The sequence below is a fragment of the Lynx canadensis genome, chromosome C2 (assembly GCF_007474595.2).
Source record: "Lynx canadensis isolate LIC74 chromosome C2, mLynCan4.pri.v2, whole genome shotgun sequence".
NCBI lineage: Eukaryota > Metazoa > Chordata > Mammalia > Carnivora > Felidae > Lynx > Lynx canadensis.
Window position 1 is genome coordinate 111,525,158 of NC_044311.2, and position 19,896 is coordinate 111,545,053.

Here is a 19,896-nt window from a genome sequence, read left to right on the forward strand (position 1 = left end):
AAGTATGTATTTTTCAAAAACATGTTCACAAGCCTACCAACTTGTGTACTCTTTGAGGGCAGAGCTCTGGTCTTATTATCCGATACGCCTTCAATGTCTAAAACTGTTCCTAATCCATTGTGTTTGCTGGATAAACATTTGTGGGGTTGAAATGAATTAAATGGAATCAATTCCAAATATTTTAATACTTTTGTGATAGATTGCATTGTGATTTCAAATAGCATTGCAGTAAAAGGCAGCAATGGTTAAGAGTTTAGCTTCTGCTCCCTTTTGCTAATTTTCAAATCCCCAAATGAGATAATCTTGGTTTAACTCTCAGCATTGTGCTGAGTGCACATAATCAATGCCAAGTAGATGTTAACTTTCAGAGATTTGGGCTATTTTTTACTGTAATATATACTTTTCTCCCTAATAAGAACCCGTTTTTTCCTGAGGACTTTCTGTTGGATTTTTCAAAATGGGAATAAGCTACTTCTCTAGGGATTATATATAAAATGTCTTAAAGAGTTGGTAGGGGGAATAAAATATACTATATTTTATACTAAATTTATATATAATTACTATTTTACATTGCCTATATCACCTAATACTCCAATGTCTCATTCACTCATAATGTTTAATGGGAACATATTTTAAAATAAAGTGTGTTACAGAGTCATAAATATAATTTATAGTTCTTTCCATGGTACTTTTACTCCAAGCCTTTCAAGCATCCAGCAAGTCTAACATGACCCATTTCAATGAATGAGCAATTTGAGGCATCAACTAATGAAGTCTGGTTTTTCCCCTGTATGTGGAAGATATATGAAAATGACCAAATCATTGATGTGAATCTGCATTGCTCTAAATCTGGCAGAATATTTGGAAATTTGTCTCAACCACAACAAGACAGGTGCAAAAACAAGCCTAGTACTGTGAAAACTCTGAACAATGGAATTCTCTAGTCCAGCTCTGTCCAACAGAAACAATGCGAGCCATTCAAACATCAGAAACAATGAGAAACATGTATTACTTCACATTTTCTAGTAGCCACATTAAAAAATTTTAAAAGAAACAGGTGAGATTAATTTAATGTTTTATTTAACTCAAGATATCCCAAATATTATCATTTTAATGTGCACTCAATATAAAGAGTATTGAGATTTTCCATTCTTTTTTTCTTTTTTCATTCAAAGTCTTAGAAATCCCACATGTATCTTATACTCATAATACATCCCAACTGGGATTAGCCACATTTCAAGCACTCAATCACCACCTGTGGCTCATGGCTACCATAGTGGGCAGTGCTGCTCTTGTAATTTCAGCTTTGGAGGCACCAGAGGGCGGCAATGTGGTGCAGAGGTAAAAAGACAAAGACCAGCTTGGAATCATGTGTGCCTGTTCCTGGCTGTGACATTGGATATTGAAGTGACTGTGAACAAGTGATTTAGTGTCTCTGGGTCTCAAATTTCTACTTTCTGTAATGGAGATTGTTAATAATTGCCATACTCCTCATAGGAGGCTGGGTGGAGATTAAATAAGATATTGTATGTGAAAGTGCTCTGTTAGATCATAAAGCACCATACATATGTAAGGCATTATTACTCCTGTTATTGTAGATTTACTCTCATGACTTGCCCAAGGCCACATTCCCAGTTGGTAGGAGAATCAAGGATAGAATCTGGGGCTTCTGATTTCCAGCCATCTGCTTCAACTAAAGGCTGTTTGTACCAAGCTAACTTTAAGAAACAAAACAAAACAAAACAAACCCCAAGTCTTTTTTATTAAAAAAAAAAAAAAAAGGAAGAGGGTGTCAGTAAGAAGTAAATCCATATTAAATAGGGTCTTATTGACCACTGTTATAATGCTCTGAAGTTAAAATTAAACATACAGGATATTTATATACTTATAAATCAGAATTACGACCGTTAAGGATTGGACTTTATTGCTGTCATATAACATAAACCCCCACATTCTTCAATGTTTCAAACAACTTCTAAATTGAACTGTGGTTTCCCCACTCGATTTATCTCCCAAATATAGTACAACCACAAGAAAGCCCTTCTGTAGTGGGCCTGATTAATAAAACAGATATGGATCAATTCAGCACGTTTTCCATGGATATTTTTGGTTACAGATGTAGCTCATTAATTCTCATGTGTGAGACACCTTGCTAGTGTGAATCCAAGAGACACATTAATCTCTAAACAAAAGTGTGAATAATTCAGTTCACTTCATACTATTAAAGTGCTTACTGTGTGTAAGGCACATCAGGTATTTCAATGAGTGAAAGGAGTTTATTTCTATGATAATTGTCACTTAGAGATATTTATTATTTAACTTGAAGAAAATATGGAAATTACCTACCAAAATGTCTATGACATATGATTCAGTAATCTATATTTTCAGAAAGTGAAAAGATGATCTGAAGGATAAATCCTGATTACTTAAAAATAATTTTAAGGGGCGCCTGGATGGCTTAGTCGGTTAGGCGTCCAACGTGATTTTGGCTCAGGTCATAATCTCACAGTTTCTACTGGGCTCTGAGCTGACCCTGCAGAGCCTGCCTGGGACTCTCTCTCTTTCTCTCTGCGCCCCTCCCCTGCTCGTGCTCTCTCTGTCTCTCTCAAAATAAGCAAACTTAAACAAATTAAAAAAAAAAAACAGACACAAAAATATTTTTAAAAGTGACATTCTTTACCTTTGAAGGGCACACAGCAGATTAGCTCTCACTATTTCCATTTTTCTAACTGTAAGTCAATCGTGGTTTTCATATTTACACTTTTTTGGTTATTTTCTACATTCCTTTCAAATGAATTTCTTCATAGAACTTTAAAACCACACAAAATATTTAGAGCTTTATACTATGTGAAATTAGGCACAAACCAAGTTCATTTTCACTAAGAAGAGACACATTCAGAAAGTTCTTTATTCTTTTTTCTGTCAAAATTCCTTCTTAAAAATGAGTTTCAACTGGTTATTTTTATTAGAAAACTATCATATATAAGCTTCAAGTCTGCTGACTTGATGACTGGGCTGAATAAATGTAATTTCTATTTTCATTTGCTGAATCATTGCTGTTGACGATTGAATGAAATCATTTTTTGCGTAACCTTTACATTTTATTGCTTTTGCACCCTAGTTTAAAAACAAAGCTTAATTTTTAAAAAGTTCAATAAAGTGTATTTTTGATATTTCCACTATAACTTTACAAGCAATTCCTCTCCTCTGCCCTATAATAACCACCTCCTGCATTTTTATGATTTAGTTTAACATTATTATTGTAATTTTTTACTGGGTGAGCCCATCAATGTCCTTGGCAGCAAGATTTTGTTACAAGAAATCCAGAAGCTGAGCTTGTAGTTGATTGCAACAATTATAAAATTTCTCTGGATTGAGTTCAGAGCCTTACCCTGACATTATGAATGTAACAGAGTCATACCTCCTTCATCAGCTTTTCCAAAATACACGATTGGTTTCAGTCCTATAAGCTGTTGCTTAAACGAACATATATTTTTTATTCAATGGTTTTGCATTATAAATATTTCATTTGATTAACATCTGGCTTTGATGGAATCCAGCCAAAATAATTAGAGGTACCTGTAGTAAAAATATGATACCTAAGGAAAATCATTAATGTACTTGCATTTCTTCAAAAATTCTGAATGAATTCATTCTAGACAGGATGTGGTCATGTGGCATTAAGGCCAGATGCTGTGCTTTTTCTTTTTGTTCAAGTACACCTTGAGCACAATGTAAGAATCTGAGGAATCTCAACTATTTACTCTTTAAATGACTAAATAAAATTAAATAGACTATGAAAAGTCATTGTACTATTGAATATTAGGAAATAATGAGTTGGGTGTCCAAAAGTCACACTTAAGACCAGGCAATGGTAATAAGCATAGGATGGCTGGGGATACTATGAGATAATGTCTACTCTTCAGAAATGAATGGTATTTTTCTTTCCAACTGAAGTTCAAAAGCTAATGATGTGCTTTATATTTTAATTGCTTCTACTAAGAGATGAATTAAGGAATAAGAAGTACTGGCATGCTGTTGTTTTTAAATTGTGGATATATCAATACTGAATATGAATAAAACTGTACTTGATATATCACGCTCTGTTTCATAGATCCTAGATTGTTGTTAGGAAAATTTAGTATATGTCACTTCAGTCATCTGAAAGGAATCATTTATTCATTACAGCTCATAACTTAAAACTATAAAGTATCAGCCAGAAAAAAAAAAAAACACAAAAACAAACTTGGCCCAATTAAGAGTAATTCGATAATGGTAGGAAAGCACATACAGACATGATGGGAGATGATAAGATTATTTTAATTTTCCCATTTGCACTGGAATTATTTATTTTACAAATCTCCAGATCTTTTATTACTTAAAACCCTCTGCTGAATCATGAAAAGAAGCTTAAGTTAGCAATTTTCCTCTGCAAAATCTAGCTGCTAGCATCTGGTGAACACTTGGATACCCAGTCAGGTCCTATGGAAATAATTATTTTAAGACTGTATTCAACATGCCTGGGCTTAAAAATCAGCTAGAATCAGACTCTGCACATGTATTTTACCCTGGGGGATTTTAAAGGCTGGCATTAGTAGCCGTGGTCTCAAGGCTCTTGCAGCAGTGAAGACGGGGATGGGACACAGGACCTGCAGGCAGGCCGGATACACCCCAGTTCTGCCAACCGCCCCTGTGTTCCCGGACAGCAACATCCTTCCGTCTGCACTTGGCCCATGGACCACCCAGGGACGGGCCACTGCACTGCCCTCCATTGCTTCTCACACTTACATTGAGACTTGGCTGGCCTGAGGAACCGAGAACCAGTGTCCTTTCTTGTGCCTTCCTGTGGCACTCCTGGGGCTGATTTCTGTCTCTTTACTAGATGCTGCTTCACTTCCTGAACAGCTTCTGAGGTAGAGAAAAGAGGATGCTTTTACTCAAATGGGAGACAACAAGAAGCTGAATCATTATCAAAGTATATTGTTTTGGGATCAAAGGTGAAATTATATAATAGGGATGTATAAATACACACTTCAATAAAAAATTGCTATTATTTACCAGAATGTAAGTGAACTGTTAGGAGATATTAGGGATCCTTGTATACAGACTAGAAGAGAATAATTTTTTGTGTTTCTATGTATGCAAATATGCACTTATTTATTTTAACACATACAGTATATAGAATTTTTGTCCAGATAAGCAATCTATTGTATATTTTTATTGCTTTTCATGGTTATATCATGTGTTAAGTTCTCATTAATTTAATTCCCATTGATACACATTTGAGATAATTTAGAAAGGATTTGGCATTTGCTATAGAGGAAGAAAATTTATGAGGAAGTAATGCCCTAGGGAGAAAAGTTAGATTTACTTAAGAAAATTAAACTTTTCCAGCAACACATTTCTATCTAATTTGCATAGAATAGTATTTGAGTTAGAAATTATTCTTTGTTATTTATCAAGTCAGATCTGATAGAGCTTTAATTTGGCAACACTTTTGGGTTTCCATTTGACCTTTTGCTGTAATTTAATTAGCTGAATATACTTTAGAAATCATCTGTAATTTCAACTTTTCAAATCATGTGGGACTTCTCTCCACTTAAAATCAATTTTCAGACATTTAACTCTGTGTTTTGGATAATAGGTACTCTTTATTTTATTTTGGTATATTTCATAAGGACTTGGTTAGGAAATATTCTCTACACTTGTTGCTCAAATAAGATTTAAACAGGAGCAACTTCAGACATTTAGATCAGTAATAAGATTGGTTGGTCAAGAAATAAGTGCAGAACTGGGTATCCAATTCAAAATTTCTGCAATGTGATATAAATGATATATTCTGGAGTAGTAATATTCAGTAAAACTTTCTGCGATAATGGAAATGTTACATATTTCACTACTCAAGATGGTAGCCACTAGGCACATATGGCTGTTGAGTTCTTGAAAGGTGGCTAGTATGATTGAGGAACTGAATGTTTAGTTTTATTTCACTTTAATATTATTTAAATGTGTACTTGTGGCTAGTGAAGAATATAGATCTAGAGTTTTTCTGTATTCTCTATTTAACATGAAATGAAGAAGGACCTGAATGTCTTCTAGCTATTGAATGTCTATAAAACATGTGTCCCCAAAACACAAGTCTTGGGCTCTGATGTATGCGCACAGGCCTGATGGCTGGATATAACAACATTCTGAACTTTGGTTCAACTGGTGGATATTCAGACATAAATAAAGTCTGGGTTAGCCATATGTGATTTGAGAATGCTTTGTCTCTAGAAGGACATGGGATCTCAAATTATCTCTAATAATAAAGTTCAATGATGGTAAATGGACTCAAGGGCTTGACTTTTCTAGTTCATTCCTTGTATGGTGTGATTGGCAGTTAATAAAGAGAAATATGAGGGGGATTCTGCACAAACAGCAGCTTCCATGAAAATGAAACTCTTCACAATCAGATTGGGTAGGAGGAAAAGGCTGATACACACTTCTGCACCTTTGCCCAAAGTATTCTTTAATACATATTCATTGAGCACTGCTATGTGCAGGGCACAGTGCTTTGTGTTGGAAACAAAATGTTGAAAAAAAAATAAAACACAGCCCCCTGCCCTCATGGTGGTTAACTGTATTAGATAATAAGATTTCTTCCAAGGTCTTCTTCCAAAATTCATTTTTTTCCAGGATATGGTGAAAATAAAATAGGAGACAGATACACAGAAGAGATAGAAATGCTGATCACTGTTACATGTGTATCATACATCTTACTTGTTTTATTTCTCTCTGCAGCTTTCACAGCCCTGCACCCAGTGAGATGACAAAATCAGTTTTTGAAATGCAATACTGGAAGCAGAGAAAATAACCCAAAAGACCTCAATGGCATTTTTAGAACGTGAGATGAGTATTGTCATTTAGCATTTACTGAGTGTTTACAACATATGTTTAATATGAGTTCTTTCCTATTAGCCAGAAGAATGTCCTTTACTAGTTTTTTGTTGCTGTTATGGGATGACACTTTTTTCTTTGCCAGTTGAAACACTGTAAGAAAGAATGCTACAATTACCATTTAAAAATGAATCAAATTCTGGGGGACCTGGGGGCTCAGTTGGTTAAGCATCTGACTTCAGTTCAGGTCATGATCTCACAGTTTGTGGGTTCAAGCCCCATGTCGGGCTCTGTGCTGACAGCTCAGAGCCTGGAGCCTGCTTCAGATTCTGTGTTTCCTTCTCTCTTTGCCCCTCCCCTGCTTGCACTCTCTCTTTCAAAAATAAATATATATTAAAAAAATAATAATAAATAAAAATGAATGAAATTATTCAATATTTAAACATGATTGCAAGACCTGAAAAGGACGATTAGCTCCACAGGCCTAAAGTAGATCATTGTATTTTAGTTCATTTTGAAAAACTGAGCCAGAAATGTGGCAAAGTATTAAGCAAGAACAATTTAGTTAGACTTCTCTTTTTTTCTTTTGCCTCTACAGCAATTATGTAATTAAATGTATGGTTCAACCTGCATTTTTAGATGAATTTTCAAATGTGTCACTGATGGAAATTTAAGGATGAAAAGGATTAAAAAATTAAGTGAATTCGACTACAATACATAATACTCAAAGTATCTAAAGACCTTAAAATCATTTTTCCAAATATATTATTTGATAATGTCCCTGATTTTTTGGACAGGCACGTTGAAAATAATTTAAAAAAATGGCTCACAAAACAATGCAAAACTCACAAAGAAAAAAAAAGAGATAAAGTTATATAAATACTGAAAAACCAGTTGCATATTAAAAATCATGAACAAAATTAAAAGGTAAAGCGGAGTTTGCTTTATTCTTTGAACAGTTCCAGCCTCTATGGAGGATTGAAAACATGGCCACAAGTTCTTTGATCCTCTTCTGTGTTTCCTCCCATTGAATCTGGGAGGATTTGTGTCTGCTTTGACCAATGGTGCACAGTGGAGATGTCACTATGTAACTTCTGAGCTTGGGTCATAAAAGGCCACAAAGTTGCTTCCTTGTTTCTAAAATACTGCCATTTAGAGTCCTGAGCCTCCAAGTAAGAAGTGAGACTACCCTGAGACCACTGTGCAGGAGCAGACACATGTTGGTGGGCCAGGTGGCAATGTTGGCAGAGCTTAGACTTTCTTCTATTCTTGCCATCTCACTAAACATGTGAGTAAAGCCTTTTGGGGTCCTTTAGAGCAGCCAATCTGCCAGGCAAGTGAGGAGTAAGAGCAGAAAAAGCAACCAGCCCAGACCCATACAATTATGTGATTAAATAAAATGTTTGCTGTTTTAAGCCACTAGATTATGAGGTGGCTTGTTATGCAGCAACAGATGAGTGGGGCATGCCCTCCTGAATGTATGATGTTTTTACAATGAAAATTTAAAATTTGAAAGTGAAATACATTCTGGAAAGTTATTTGCAAAAATTGATAAAGACAGTCTTTTTTTTTTTTTTTTTTTTTTTTTTTTTTTTTTTTTTTTTTTTTTTTTTTTTTTTTTTTTTAGACCATGTTAATAGTTGTCTTATATACAGAGCTCTTACAAATCACCAAGAAAGGGGTGGCTGGGTGGCTCAGTCAGTTAAGTGGCCGACTTTGGCTCAGCTCATGATCTCATGGTTCAAGGGTTCAAACCCTGTGTCAGGCTCTGTGCTGATAGCTCAGAGCCTGGAGCCTGCTTTGGAGTCTATGTCTCCCTCTCTCTTTGTCCCTCCTCCACTCACGCTCTGCCTCTCTCTCAAAAATAAACATTAAAAAAAAATGTAAAAATCACCAAGAAAAACGTAGTAACACCATGTAGGAAAATGGGCGATTAAGTGAACATAAAATTCACAAAATAAAATGAAAAGACTAAAACATATGCAAAAAATGTTCAATCTCATTAGTAAGTAAAGGAAATGTGAATTAAACAATAGAGTTAAAAGTTTGGTTATCAAATTGGCAAAGGTAAAAAATTATATTTAATGTTGGTTTGGGTTAAGTGAGGGTACAGATGGCACAAATCTTTTGAAAAATAAATTGATATTACAAGAGTAGGGTTTTGAAAATATCCTATTATTTGGAGTGCCTGAGTGGCTCAGTTGGTTAAGTGTCTGACTCTTTAGCTCCATGATCTCATGGTTCATGAGATGGAGTCCTGTGTTGGGATCTGCACTGACAGCCCAGAGCCTGCTTGGGATTCTCTCTCTCTCTCTCTCTCTCTCTGCCCCTCCCCCATACACTCTCTCTCTCTAAAAATAAATAAACAAACATTAAAAAAATCATATTCTTTGATACAGCTAAGAATCTAGGAATTCAGGTGACAAAGTAATGAGAAATGAGGTATAATAATATATAAAATGTTTATCACAGTTTTATTTTTTAGGAGTAAAAATAGAAACAAGCTAAGTGTCAATCAGTACCATAAAATAAACTATATGCATATTTTATATTACAGAATGTTATTTAAAATTTAGAATACAATTTCAAAGATAATTTGTTAATTCTGTTTCCATAGGGAAAACATAGTATAATAGGAAAAACCAGGGCTTTAAGTCACATAGACCAAGCTTTGAATCCTGGATTTGCCATTTACTTTTGCTGGATATTTGGAAATTTTACTTATATCTCTGAGTTTCCATTTTCATATATGAAAAATGGGGCTAAGTAACTATTCCATTGGTGGTAGTGATAATTAAAAGAGATTACATATATAAAAATAAGCATAATAGTGTCTCAATAAGTGTTGTTTCTTTTCTTATAATCCAAGGACACTATCTGAGCTCCATATCCAAATTCACATCATTTTCCAAATTCACTGAAATCTCTTCCACTCTAGCTCCCTCTATATTTCCCTTTGTACCATCGTCCAATCCTTACACCTTAGAGATATCGCAAACACAAAAGCAAACACAAATGAGTCCATTTTCTTGCATACATTTCTTCAATGGTTCCAACTGCATTAAAAATCTATCTACTTTTGGGGCACCTGGTGGCTCAGTCGGTTAAGCGTCTGACTTCGGCTCAGGTCACGATCTGGCAGTTTGTGAGTTCCAGTTGGGCTCTGTGCTGACAGCTCAGAGACTGGAGCCTGTTTAGGATTCTGTGTCTCCCACTATCTGCCCCTCCCCCGCTCAAGCTCTGTCTCTCTCAAAAATAAACATTAAAAAAGTGCATCTACTCTTGCCCCACTCTCCACACAGCAGCTGGGTGAACTTTGAAACAGTGAATCAGATTGTGGTATGCTCCTGCTTACCCCCCCCACCCCCATCCCTTGTACTTGATAGCTCTTCATAGTACTTAGAACAGACCTAACCTTGTTCTTTGGTTTCTGTGCCCCATATGATTCCTACTTTGCCTACCCTCCCTCCCCCGATTCTACCCCTTCCTCCCCTTGCCCTTTATTCTCCAGCCACACTGGCCTTCCCCCAATGGAAAACACCATGCTGATCCCCACCTTCAGGCCTTTTCTGTTCTGTCTGGAATGCTCTTCCCAAGAATAGTGCATGGTTGAGGTTTTCACCATTTAAATCTCAGTGTGAATATCATTTCCTCAGAGAGGTTTCTCTTGACCATCCAGTCCAAAGTCAGTCACTCATCTTCACGTATCCCTAATCTAATCCTCTTTAATTGCACAGTAGCAGCTATATCTTCCTGACTTAATTATATATTTTATTCATTTATAATCTGCCTCCACACCAATGCTTCCTCTCCCCCCACCCCTCCTTGAGAGCAGGGAACTTGTTTCATTTGTTTACTGTAGCATCCCTTGCAATGAGAACTGGTCTGACACATGGTAGGTGTTCCATACATTGGATGCACTGGAAATACTTCCTGTACTTCTGAAACATAGCTTAGCAGTGCAACAGAAACAGCATTTGACACTTAAAAAAAAAACGCAGAAATTTTAAATTATATGGGCATTTTTTAAAGCTTTGATGGTTTTGATTAAAGTTAAGTACATTGCTCCAATTTTGAATAAAGAAAAAAACCACAAACAAAATCATAACAGTGTAAAATTATTTCAGGAGTGTGATGAGAGCTCCCCTGTCAAACCAGATGCTTTTCAAAGTATACCACCACTCAACAGGCTCCTTGCTTTGAAATGAAAAATACACACCTCCCACCAGTATTTTTCCTGCTGCAGAACATGTGATTTATTTACTGGATAGGGAACAAGTATTAGTAAAAGACTCCCCTTTCGGCACTGAAAGTGTTGAAAACAGGATTTCTGTTTTGAGGCTGGTTTAACACAAGCCTCTAGAATGAGGACATGTCCTAATTACCCCGCTGGGTGGATGGGAGTTAAAGCTGTTCCTCTTGTCAGTCACTCTTGGGATTGCAAGCCCTTAGCAGTTGGGCCTCAATGTCCAGGGATGATCACAAGACTCTATAGTAGTGAGATCCATTTCTATAAAATCCATGAGAAAAATCTGAATTGCTATTTATAGATATGCCATACCATTTCAGAAATTATATAACATTCAGACACTCAGGCGCAAGTTTGGAGAAGTGTTTCAACATAGTCTGTCCTCACCAGTTTTGAATTTCCTCCACAAAGCAGGCTGGCCACATTCTTATGATTCTTGAAGAGAAAGGAAATACATGTTTATTAAACATGTCCTTTGGGCTAGTCTTGCTAATTGTGTTATCTGTACAGTTTCACTTAATCCTTATGACTGTGTAACAAATGAGTAAAGGCAAGAAGAAGACAGAATCTATTCTTTCACACAATGGGGAACAAAATTGGTGAATCAGGAATCAGCAAGATGAAGGAACAACCTATTCTTATCCCATTGACATTATCCCAGGGTTTAGTTTCAAGTTTTTCAACACAATATTCCACTTTACTCATTTAGGCAGTTGTACGGAGCATGGTAAATGTTCATTGATTAATAATACTATTAAATTGAGCATCTGAGTCATTTAAAAATGGTGGTATTTTGAAAAAGACAATTGGGTGAGGCAATCGGAGGTTTCTGGAAGCTGTTTTTATCTTCTCACAGAGTAGTACATCTGATTTGGTTTCATTAATAATGTTTGGAGAACTGAAGGACCCATTTCCTTTTCTCTCCCCATCCAAAGAACGACTTTATCCTTCAGTTGATTTTTACAAAAACTTAAGATAAAACTAGGATTAAGAATTCTATTTCTACTAAAACAGGATCAATTTTTTTTTTTTTTTTTTTTTTTTTTTTTTTTTTTTGAGAGAGAGGGCGTGAGTGGAGGAGGGGCAGAGAGAGAGAGAGGGAGAGACAGAACCCCAAGCAGGCTCCATACTCAGCCTGACTCAGGGCTTGATCCCAAGACCCTGGAATCGTGCCTGAGCCGAAATCAAGAGTCAGAAATTTAACCAATGGAGCCACCCAGGGGCCCCTAAAACAGGATCAATTCTTAATTTTCAACAAAGTCCTGATAAATTAGAAGACAGAAAATACAATCTCCTTGAGGTTGTTCTAAGTCAGTATTAAGGTCTGGCCTGCTGGATCACTGGCCTTCTTTTAAGTACATTATGGTTGTAGAGACATTAATTTTCCTTTATTTTAAGATACACATTATGTCACACAGTTCAAAAATGCTAAATCTAAATGATCTGGTAGAGGAAAAGACTGGAAAGATCTAAACAGCTAAAGTATATCTGAAATCTTTGGATTCCGTTAGTTTGGAATCAGGAAAGTAGAAGTGAGAAATTAACACTTTAAGGTGTGAAAAATTTGAGAAATAGTGACTTTAGTTCAGAGAACTGGAGAGCTGAAGTTTCATGAGTTGAAACCTAAAATTAGGCCCTCATCGTGCAACTTAAGAGGTGATAATTGACAGAAAATAGTCTGATATTTTCATTCTAGGTGCATCTTGCTGATACTTTTGCAACAGATAGAAATATATCAAATATTTCCCAGAAGTTCCTCATCTTTGCCCAGAGATTATAGCTCTCTTCAAATATTTGGCATTGTGGAGCACTACTTAAACTGAACCAAAAAATGCAAAGTAAATGGATTCCTTTGGGCTAACTTTATTATGACATCATTGGATTTAATCATATTTCCATTTGCATTATAATCCATTCATATACTTATCTATGCAATTAATTGAGTAATTGATAAATTAAATATACCTCATCTAAGATGACCTACAAAGCTATTTGTTTTGGGCAAGTGTTTTGTTTTTGTTTTTGTTTTTGTTTTTTAGTGCCTTGGGTGAGTAAAATTTGACTTGGCTTTACCTCCAGTTAAAAGGTGATTTATTCTTATGTAAGACTAATGGATGATACCAATTCAGTAGCAGCCAACTAATTAAAATGATGCCTTAAAATAATCATTTGATGTACCTTTTAAGTATATGTGAAAAAACTCAAGTGTATCTTTTTAGTCACTTGTCTTATGGAATAACTATGACCCAAATCATGGTAGGAGGAAGCAGGAAGGAAAAATACATGCTGTGTGTGTTTGGGATATGATCAAGGTTCTGAAACACTCCAGAACCTTCATAGGAAAAGCAGGATGAGAACCAGACTCTCTCAGGACATCAGGACATGGCTGAGCTCCATTTCTGGTGGAAAGCTACTTACTTCAATGTTCTAGATGATAGGTTATTTTTGCACTTGAATGTGATGGTTCCCTTAACCCTATAACAATCAAACTATATTGTTCATAATCTAAGGTCAAATTTGGTTTCCAAGGGGGGAGGCTCTCAAAAACTTGCTCTAAAGTAGGCCATAACTCAGTAAATATAGTAATAGCTATTAATTATTGAGGATGTCTTATGAGTCAGGCTCTGTGCTAAGTATATTTTACTTATATATTACATCATTTAATCTTCACCATGAGCCTAGATTAAAGCAATCTTCTTATATTTAAGATTGTTCAAACTTTAAATGAACTCATTACACACACACACACACACACACACACACATTTTGAAGATAGATTATGTTTTGCTCTCTTCTCCCTCCCTAGCCCACAACAAGTGTGTCTAAAAATAATTGGTGCCTAGAAAATATTTGTTGAATTAAATGAAATGTCATTTCCTGTGCTTCCCCTGAGGGAAGGATTTTCATCAATCATTTTGTCCTTTGATGTAACTTTGAGACTCTTAGGAATGAATAGACATTGGAAAAAATTTTTTTTAATGTGTATTTATTTTTGAGAGAGAGAGAGAGACAGAGTGTGAGCAAGGGAGGAACAGAGAGAGAAGGAGACACAGAATCCGAAACAGGCTCCAGAATCTGAGCTGTCAGCACAGAGCCCAATGAGGGGCTCTAACCCACAAACCGTGAGTTAATGACCTGAGCCAAAGTCGAACACTTAACTGACTGAGCCACCCATAGACATTGGAAAATTTTAACCCAATACTAAGAAACGTGGATTGACTCATCTCTGTCCTCTTGGGTCAGTAAGGAAGACTGATTTAAAAAAAGGTTGGGGGTGCTGTGCAGGGATTGGTAAGAAGGAACAATTATTAATTCTGGTGAATATGACTTTGGTTCTTTCTGGGCTGTAAACAAAGAAATAAGGCAAAGACACTACGAACTTGATAGTCTTGCATGGAGTGTCAAACATAACAACCTCCTGGGGCGGCGGGCACTGACAGATGATGCTCTGAGTTGAGAACCCCAGCAAAGTTGGGCTTATACACCAAGAGAAAAGAAGGCCATAGTGGAGGACAATCTCCCAAATAATTGCTATCTTGCTTTCTGTGCCTTTCAGACAGTGAATTATCAGATTTTCCAGTTGTTGACTGGACCTTTGTCCACACTGCTCAGTTTCTAATGGTTCCTGGCACCCATTATGACTTTAGGGTGCTGCATATGGGAGGACATTGGGATGACACAGAATTTTTTTTTTATTTTTAAAAGTTTTCCCAAACAAACAAAAACTGAAGGAATTCATCACCACTAAACCAGCCCTACAAGAGATCCTAAGGGGGATTCTATGAGTGAAATGTTGCAAGGACCACAAAGTACCAGAGACATCACTACAAGCATGAAACCTACAGACATCACAATGACTCTAAACCCATATCTTTCAATAATAACACTGAATATAAATGGACTAAATGCTCCAACCAAAAGACATAGGGTATCAGAATGATAAAAAAAACAGGACCCATCTATTTGCTGTCTAAACCCATATCTTTCAATAATAACACTGAATATAAATGGACTAAATGCTCCAACCAAAAGACATAGGGTATCAGAATGATAAAAAAACAGGACCCATCTATTTGCTGTCTACAAGAGACTCATTTTAGACCTGAGGACACCTTCAGATTGAGAGTGAGGGGATGGAGAACTATTTATCATGCTACTGGAAGCCAAAAGAAAGCTGGAGTAGCCATACTTATATCAGACAAACTAGACTTTAAATTAAAGGCTGTAACAAGAGATGAAGAAGGGCATTATATAATAATCACAGGGTCTATCCATCAGGAAGAGCCAACAATTATAAATGTCCATACGCCGAATACAGGAGCCCCCAAATATATAAAACAATCACAAACATAAGCAACCTTATTGATAAGAATGTGGTAATTGCAGGGGACTTTAATACCCCATCTACAACAATGGATAGATCATCTAGACACAGGATCAATAAAGAAACAAGGGCCCTGAATGATACATTGTGCCAGATGGACTGGACAGATATATTTAGAACTCTGCATCCCAAAGCAACAGAATATACTTTATTTTTATTTTTTAATGTGTATTTATTTCTGAGAGAGAGAGAGAGAGAGACACACAAAATCCAAAGCAGGCTCCAGGCTCTGAGCTGTCTGCACAGAGTCTGATGCCAGCCTCAAACTCACAAACCGTGAGATCACGACCTGAGCTGAAGTCAGAGCTTCGCTGACTGAGACACCCAGGTGACTCTACACAGCCTCTTTGAATTGAGTCCTCTCTCTCCAACTTCGATTAATCCATGAAGTTTTAAATATATTATTATTTTTTGGAGCGTCTAGTCATGCCAGGAGCCATCACTGTCAAGCACAGTCACACGGTGTCCACCTGCGTGTGTATACGCAGCATTGTGCGAAGCAAATTAAACAGACTTCATTCCTTGCCTCCAGGAGCTCACAATAAAAACCAGACAATAGATGTGGTTAACACAATGGGGCAAACAGATGCACAGCTGTATAAACAGAGAAGTACAACAAATTAGAGAATTTGGGTATGAATTGTGAGTGCAAGTGCTGTTCGTGAGCTGGAAATAAGTACTGCAAATGGCCGAGAGAGTGCTGGAGTCCGCGGGAGGGCAAGGAAGGAGAGGGTGACAGTGATGGAATCATCTGTTCATCTGTAACAGAATCATCTGTTTCTTTCAGTTAGGAGGCAAAGAAGTTTTCTTTTGGAGTGTGGGGAAAGGTTTTCTCCTGCAGAGGTGTTTACTCTGAGGGCACGTGTATTGCTACTTAAGCCTAGTTTCTTCTAAGAGATTTGGTTGTGACCAGCGTAAAGAAGAAAAATAAAAATCTATTAAGCAGGGCATGGACTGCCAGAGAGATTTCATAAGCCTTCTCTTCCCTGGAAACCAGATCAAAAAGAAAACAAAAGCCAGAATGTATTATAATTCTACATTCCACTTATAACCAACTATCATACGCCAATTGATTTTCTGAGGAAATGATTACTTTGGGTGAGTTTTTTGTTTTCTAAGGAACCACATTTCTTACCATTGTCTAGCATTTACTGTCTTTGACATATTTTTTTTTTTAATATGAAATTGATTGGCAAATTGGTTTCCATACAACACACAGTGCTCATCCCAACAGGTGCCCTCCTCAATGCCCATCACTCACTTTCCCCTCCCTCCCACCTCCCATCAACCCTTAAACATTGTCAGGAGTTTATCTGGACTTACTGAATTCAGCTGAAAGCGAATTCCAGGCACGTTTCTACGTCAACCACCCTGGGCTGATAGGTATCTCTCGTCTCTTAAATATATCCAGACAGGGAATTTGAAAACTTCCCTAGGAATCTTTTCCAGGGTTCATAAAACTGTCAATGCCAATAAGATCTTTCCATCTAACTTAAGTTCCTTTGGTTGTAATTTAAATTCATTTCCTCCTCTTCTTTCCTCATTAGGGAGGAGAGTACCACCTCTCTCCCAACCCCCACCCCACCCGCCCATAGCCATTCCTCCAAATACAGCTGTTAAACACACACCTCAGGCTTCCTTCCTGGACACAAAGGAGTTCTGTCCCAGATGTCATCTACCTATAACTTTTTTTTTTACATTGGTTACTGCCTTTTTCTCAAGGTAAGATAATCTGCTATGATCCCTTAACATTGTGAATTTCCATTGTTGATTTTGCAAGGTTCGTTCTACAAGTATTGACGTGTTAAGATGTCTCATTTCTGAAGTTCCAATAAGATCTTATGTATTAGGTCATAAAAATCTAAAAGAACATTGGAATTTATGTTGCATGCTTTCTTGGAAAGGGTGAGATGATAGTCTCAATGTATTAACGGCCGTGTCTTAGCCCTTCCCACCTCAGGCAAGCAATTTACAGCTAGATATCACAATGTGGAAATGCCTTGCTTTTCACAACTATAAAGTGAGGACAGGAACAAGATAATTTCAAAGTTTTAATCACTTTTAATGTTAAAAAATTCTGAGTATATTCTAAGTAGTTCTTTTATTAACAAAGAATGCTATTTCCTCTTAACTACCATTCTTTTTACTCACAATGGCCAGTGTGTGTCATCCTCTTATGGATCTCTCAAGTAACAACCTCTAAGTTCTATTCAAAAAAATTTGATTAAGGTATTACTTACATATCTTAATACAAGCCTTCTTGGGTACCTACTTCTGCTTATATGATACACTAATGTCAAAGGGTACAAGTTTTTGCTTATGATAAACCATTTTTCAGTTTATTATGACCTAAATATTTTTGCAACATCATTGATACTATAGATGAATGTTTTTTTGTTTTTTGTTTTTTTAAATAGCTTTTAGTCCACTGGAAAGGAGTCTGTCTCTATCTTTATCCACCTGGTTATATTCCCCACATTGTATGCCCTGTGGTCTTTTAAAGTCCAAAATGAGCATTTTGAGAATGTGATGACACATAGAGTTCCCTTTAAAAGATAATTCATTTATTTCAAATGCTTCAGTAGTATGGAATTAAAAAAATTATATTATTGAAAGAATTCTCAAAAGTAGGACATTGAAAAAATTCCATGGCAGAAATATTTTTGGGGTGGATCTCTTTCTCCAGTTATAATATATTGAGTGATCAATTTTCACTTCTTTTCCTTTTAAACTTTTACTGAACTTTGAATTAAACATCAACAGGCACATCAGGTTAGCCACACCACCTCCCTCAGTTAAAGAACCCAGTGTCTGCTGAAATGTGCTCAGGGATTTTATACTAAAGGTGGATACTTTCTTCTGCTTTTTTGTCTTTTCATGCATAGCCTGGCCTTCCCTTGTCCCTTCTCTGGCAGGTATACCTTATTTCACATCATTTTCTATGTGACTTGAAAAATGTTCTTCGTCAAATCTAATGGCTAATTCAACAGGGGAAGTCTGAATTTAATCATATTCCAGATATCGAATCAAATTGTATGAATCTGAGCCACTCTTTCTATTACAAGGTTGCCAACACTCTATTGTCTGCCTCAAACAACACATCTACCTGAGGTTTAAGCCACTGCCTTCACCCGCCCTGTGGCCACTACCATGCTCCTCTCCTCAGGCCTCTCTCAGGCCTGGTGGCTTTTGAGCAGCTGAGCACAAAGTAAGTGCTCTGGAATCACTGGCTGGCTGACCGGTCTGCTTAGCAATCAACTGACATTTCTCATGGTACTTTTCACATTTTGTCCTGTCTTGGACCCCACAGGTCATACTACTTGTCCCTGAGTGACAGTTAAAAAAAGTTTTTATTTATTTTTTATTTATTATTAAAAAAAATTTTTTTAACGTTTATTTTTGAGACAGAGAGAGACAGAGCATGAACGGGGGAGGGGCAGAGAGAGAGGGAGACACAGAATCAGAAGCAGGCTTCAGGCTCTGAGCCATCAGCCCAGAGCCCGACACGGGGCTTGAACTCACAGACCGCGAGATCCTGACCTGAGTTGAAGTCGGACGCTTAACCGACCGAGCCACGCAGGCGCCCCCAAAAGTTTTTATTTAAATCCAAGTTAGTTAACATCTGGAGTAATAATGGTTTCAGGAGTAGAACCCAGTGATTCATCACTTACATATAACACCCATTACTCATCCCAACAAGTGCCCTCCTTAATGCTCATCACCCACTTAGCCCATCTCCCCCACCTCCCCTCCAGCAACGCTCAATTTGTTCTCTGTATTTAATCGTCTCTCATGGTTTGCCTACCTCTCTGTTTTTATCTTATTTTTCCTTCCTTTTCCCTATGTTCATCTGCTTTGTTTCTTAAATTCCACATTATGTGTGAAATCATATATTTATCTTTCTCTGACTGACTTATTTCGCTTCACATAATACATTCTAGCTCCATCCACATTGCAAATGTCAAGATTTCATTCTTTTTGATCACTGAATAATATTCCATTGTGTATATATATATATATATATATATATATATATATATATATACATTTTCTTTATCCATTCATCCGTCGGTGGACATGTGGGCTGTTTTCAAATTTTGGCTATTGTTGATAGCACTGCTATAAACATTGGGTGCATATGCCCCGGGTGACATTTGGACTTTTGACCAATAGGCATGCCTCCTGGCTTGGTGTTGGTGTTGGTGGTGAGCAAGGAGGATGGCATATTGCATTCCCCTATCTTCAGCACTACCCCTTAAATTATGGATGGTTTAGAGAATGCTCTCCACTAGTCCTTTAATCTTGTCATCCTTTTCTTTACCTCCAGTTCCCCACTCCTCCTCTCCTGCCCTTTGTTTCCTGTATCTCCCACCGGTCATTCTTC

At 36.8% G+C, this 19,896-nt stretch overlaps 1 protein-coding gene across 2 annotated transcripts in view; it reads right to left on the reverse strand.

Moving 5' to 3' along the window:
- Positions 1-19,896, reverse strand: part of COL8A1 (collagen type VIII alpha 1 chain) — a 150,523-nt gene that overhangs the window by 48,529 nt on the left and 82,098 nt on the right. For both annotated transcript variants that reach the window (XM_030330263.1, XM_032594763.1), the window contains one exon: positions 4,789-4,908. The gene's annotated coding sequence lies outside the window, so the exon portion shown is untranslated. The remainder of the gene's footprint in view (positions 1-4,788; positions 4,909-19,896) is intronic.